A 5,715-nucleotide genomic window follows, 5' to 3' on the forward strand; every position below is an offset into this window, starting at 1 on the left:
CCCCCCCCCACACACACACACACACACACACACACACACACACACACACACACACACACACACACACACACACACACACACTCTGTCCCTCTCTGGTTAAATTAAAATAAATAAATAAAGTTAAATGAAATAATTCTTTAAAAAAGAATTAAATATAAGTTTGCTTAAATTTACAACTGCTGAGAATAAATGGGAATGTCAGGGAATGTGTTTATTGGTCATTTCCATAGCTAGTAGACTAGGAAGTAAGCCAGAGCCCTCAGTTATGTAATGAACTCTGAATGACCTTTAATGGGTCATATAACCAATATTGATTTCCTATTCTCTAACTTGCAAGGGAAGGGAAAAATAATTTCTGAATCCATTTTCATTTTCAACTAAAATAATAATAAATAACTAACTTGATGATTTAGGTAAATATTTTGTGGCTGTTATATCGTATGTTTGAGAATAATGAATATTTGAATCTTAGAAGACAATAGAATCTGAATTAGGGAACAAGTAACCACTGGCTTGTAATTTCAAAGTAAGTTGCCATAATTTACTAAAACTCTATTGCAGGTACTTTGGATTCAGCTAAGATATGTAAAGAGCTTGAAAGCCACCAATCATTCTTAACTTTGCAACAAGAAAAAACTGAACAAATGAGCATCAACAATTTTCTTGGACACATCAGAGAACTGAAATCATAGGGCAAACCATCATCCCAAAATCTACAGACATGTTCCTCCAGGGAGACAATTTACCTGGAGTAAGAGGTACAGGGGAGATACCATGTAAGCTAGAGAAACATAAAACTAGACAATTTAATGGATTACTAATCATCTGGGTAAGCATGACAGTGAAAAGCTACTGAAAGTCATGGGTTTACAGTCATAGAGAGGTGCCCAGAGTTTTACAGACTTTTCCTGTAACAATCAAGGATCTTACATGATCATGAATCCTGGGATATGGACCAGCAGGTGGCATGGAAGTTAAGGTACTGAATCCTACTGCACCAATTGCACAGTTCAAGTTCCAGACCCAGTGACTCGAATATCATGCCAGGCGTCTGTGCAATGCATGCCCAAAATCCTGAGAGGACACTGGAGGAGAAAGGATTGTGGCATGGACATCCTCCAAGGGGTCAATTTCTCACTTTATCTCTCTGTCTCTCCTTCTCTCTGCTTCTGTCTCTCTCTCTCTGGGGAGTGCACACACCCTATAGAAAAAAAAAAAGAATCCTAGGAAAGAGATCCCATCCCAAATGACACTAGCTGGGAATGACGTTCCCACCCAAAATGACACTAGCTGGAAAAGGAAAAGAGTAGCCACCATGAAATGTGCTTGGACCCTCTGCCTTAGGAAACAAAAGGTTTAATTTTCAGGTCTGATATTGCCTGCTGACACCAGGGAAAGCCTATTCAAGCTGGTGAAGGGAACTCTCTGTGGCTCTGGTACAGACTTCATATGTCACTTTTTTTAAAAAATAAAAGATTAAATGTACTGAGAAAAAGACTTCAAAGACACAGACTGGGAACACTGGAGGATAACTACTACACTGAGAAGAGGATTAGGGGTCAGGTTGGGGAAACATTCTACCCCTATAGATGGGACAGAAACATCCACGAAGGCCACATTGATAGGCACAGGCCCACAATTCACTCTAAAGACTAGGGTTTAATTGGAATATTAGGGAACGCTTCCCCTGCACCTTTCTTCAGCTATCTTAATAATGATAAGATCCCAGGAACAAGAAGAGTAAATTACAGCTGAGATAGCAGCAAGAGACAGTTTCTCCCTAAGGAATAGTACAAAGGGAAGCTCCAAAGTCAATATTTGAAACAAGATCAAGGAAGACACTGGAAGAATTTGAAACCTCTTGTGTCCATAGCTACAAGAAATATCAAATATAACCTCCTGACAGGATTAGAAAAAATTCTCATGCTAAAGGTCTATTTAAATCAGTATTTATCACCCTATATGACATGTCAGGATTTCAGCAAGCGAGAAAAAAAAAAAGTCATGACAAAAGGAAAAATATATATATTGTCTGAAGACACAAAAGAACCAGCAGAACCAGAATCATATATAATATCAAAGTTGGAATTATCTGATGGAACTGAAAATAATTTTGATTAGTATGTTAAGGCTCTAACGGAAAAGGTAGGCATCATGCAAAACCAGATGGGTAATATCAGAAGAAAAATGGTAACTATCAAAAGGAAATTCTAGAAACTAAAACAAACAAAAAATAAAAACATAGTTAAGAAGAAAGAAAAATCCCTGGTCCAGCTGTCATGGTGCAGTGGTAGGGCATAGTTGTGCAATACTGGTGTCACATGGGAGGGCCTGGGTTTGAATTCTGGACTAGTCTGAGCATCTCAGGTATAATAGCATAACTGTGACCCTGGCTTAATGAGGGTCCAGAACAGAAAGATCATAGTATTACATGATACTGACAGGGATGCCTCGCTCTGCCTCTCTCTCTCTCTCTCTCTCTCTCTCTGTCTATCTTTCTCTCTCATAGAAAAGTTTTAAAAAAATAAAAATTCCTTGAAGAATACCCTTGAGTAGACTTGACAACGCTGATAAGGGAGTTGGTTACCTTGAAGATAGGCTGATACAAATTTTTCAAACTAAAATACAAAGAGAAAAAAAGTGAAGAAAAAAAAAAGAAAATACATCAAAGAATTGTGGGACGACATGAAGCAATATGACATATGTGAAATAGGAATACAAGAAAATGAAAATAGAGCAGAAGATACATTTGAAGAAATCATGGCAGCAAATCTTCTAAAACTAGTGACAAACACCAACCCATAGATCAAAGCAGCTCAGATCACACACACACACACACACACACAGACACACACACACACAAACCTACACACACAACCTAGTCATATCATATTCAAATGGAAGAAAACTAAAGGAAAAGTGTTTAGAGAAGCCAGAGGAGGGACCAGCAGATGGCGTAATGGCTATGTCACTGGACTCCCATGTAGTTGACTGTGGTTTGAGTCCCGGACCTAGTGGCTTAAACTCATGCTGGGCACGTGAGTGTGTGTGCCCAAGATCCCTAGAGGAGAATGGAGGTTTGTGTCCCATCCCAAATTCACATTGAATTTCATCACCAATGTAACAGTATTAAGAGGTGGGGCCTTCAAAAGGTGATTAGTCATGAGGATGGAGCCCTTGTGAATGGGATTATATGTTCTTAAAAAAAGGGCTTGATGGAGAAGGTTTGTCTTTTTTTGCCCTTCCACATTCTGCCAGGTGAGAACATAGTATTCCTCCCCTTTGGAGAATGCAGCATTCAAGGAGCCATCTTGAAAGCAGTGACTAGATCTTACCAGACATAAAACCTGCTGGTGCCTTGATCTTGAACTTTCCCATTTTCTAAACTGTGATAAAATAAACTTTTCTTCAGCAAAAGTGAACTAAATCAGAAATGTACTAATCATTTGAGGAAAAAGTAATTCTAATCTTACAAAATCTTTTTCAGAAAATGTAAGAGAAAGGAACACTCCTCAAGTCATTTGATGAGGTCAATATTAATCATATATAAATTTTAAAAAGATATGAAAAAAATAGGAAACAACAGATCATTGTTTCTCATGAACATAGACATAAAAACCTTCAACAATACATTAGCATGCTAAATCCAATAATGCATAAAAATACACTATAGCCCATTAGGCTTCATCAAAGCATGCAATACTGGTTTAACTTTTGTAAAGCAATTTATTTCACCATATTAACAAGCTAAACAATAAAAATCATATGATCATCTCAATAGATGTAGAAAAGTATTCAGTAATATTCAATACCCATTCATAATAAAAATTCTCCAATGTGTAGGAGTAATAGGAAACTGTCTTAACCTGATAAAGTATAAAAAAACTTACTGTTAATATTGTATTTAATGGTGAGAGACTAAATGTTTTAATGCCTTAGATTAGGAAAAAGATAAGGCTATCTTCTGTTATCCACTCTTATGCAACATTGTACTGGAAGTACTAGCTAACACAATATGGCAAGAGAAATAACTAAAAGTTACTCAAATTTGGAAAGAAGAAATAAAACTTTCTTTGCTGATAATATGAATGTCTATGGAAAAAACGCCAAAGAAACCATACTGGGTGGGTGGAGTTATCAAACTATAAGCATAGAAAGGCACAAGATGGAAGGTAAATGTGCAAAACTCAAGAGCTTCCTCATATACCAGTAAGGAACAGGTAGAATTTGAAATCTAAAAGAAACGCATGTATACTATTTGTAATGACACTGAAAAATGAAGCATTTAGGTATTAAATCAAAAACATATGCACAAGCGGGACCAGCAGTTGGCTTAATGGCTATGTTGCTGGACTCTCATGTTGTTGACCACGGTTCGAGTCCTGGACCCAGTGGCTTAAACTTATGCCAGGCACATGTGCATGCGTGCCCAAGAGCCCAAGAGAGAATGGAGGAGAAGGGATTACGGCGTGGCCATCCCCATAGAGGGTGAGGGTGATTTCTCGCTTTCTGTCTCTCTGTCTCTGTCTTTCTAGCGAGCACGTGCACCCTAGAGTAAAAACAACTCCTATTACATATGTAATATGTAATAAAAGATTCAAATAAATGGAGACATAGTCCATGTTTATGGATTATATATCTAGATACTATTAATATATCATTTTCCCCCAGTTTCATCGTACAGTCAACCTGACCTCAGTCAAAATTCCAGCAAACTATTTTGTAGATATTGACATCCTAATTATAAGGTTTGTATGAAAAGGTGAAGGAAGCTAACACAATACTAAAAAAGAACAAAGTTAGAGGACTCACACTAACCAATTTGAAAACATACTATAGGGCTACAATATTCATGACAGTGTAGCACTGGTGAAGCAAAGACCCATAAATCAATAGAATAGACCAGAAACTCATTGTTTCCTGTAGAAAAGACAAATTGAAATTCTTTCACTCTGGAAAATAGTTTGGCAATGTCTTATAAAGTTAATCATATGGAGTCAGTAGGTCGTGTGGTGGTTAAGGGTGCTGGGTTCCCACATGGCTGACCATGGTTTGAGTCCTGGACCTGGAGGCTTGCCTTCTCACTTTCTCTCTCTCTGTCTGTCTCTCTGTCCCTTTCTGGAAAAATTAAAAATAAACAAACAAATAAATAAGTAAATAGAGTTCAATAAAAAAATTCGAAAAAAAAAAGTTAAAGATAAATGTACCAAATAATCCTGCAATCACAATCCTAGCTATTTACCCAACTAACTTAAACATTCTATGATCACACAGAAACATGTACAAGAACGTTTATAGTTGAGGCTAGAAGATGCTGTAGTGGTTAAGGTGTTGAATTCCCACATGGCTGAGTGCAGTTCAAGTCCCAGAATTGATGGGTACAAAATCATGCTGGGAGTGTGTGCATGCATGCCCAAAATCCCAAGAGAAAAATGAGAAGGGACTGCAGCACAGCCATCCCCAGTGGGGAGTGATTTCTTAGTTCTTCTCTCTCTATCTCATTCTTAGAAGCATCCTATAGCATAAGCTATATTTTTTGCAATTTATTTATTTTTAATTTTATTTATTATCATTATTCTTTAATTTTGACCAAAATGACAAAGGAACGGAGAGTGAGAAATTAAGCTGTCAGGTTTAGGATCTGATCTATGGTCAGCCATGTGGGGAGTCCAGCACCCAACCAACATACCAACCTCCAGGCCCAGCAAAAACCCT

Source organism: Tupaia chinensis, unplaced genomic scaffold, assembly GCF_000334495.1.
Source record: "Tupaia chinensis unplaced genomic scaffold, TupChi_1.0 Scaffold142961_1, whole genome shotgun sequence".
NCBI classification, from domain to species: Eukaryota; Metazoa; Chordata; class Mammalia; order Scandentia; family Tupaiidae; genus Tupaia; species Tupaia belangeri.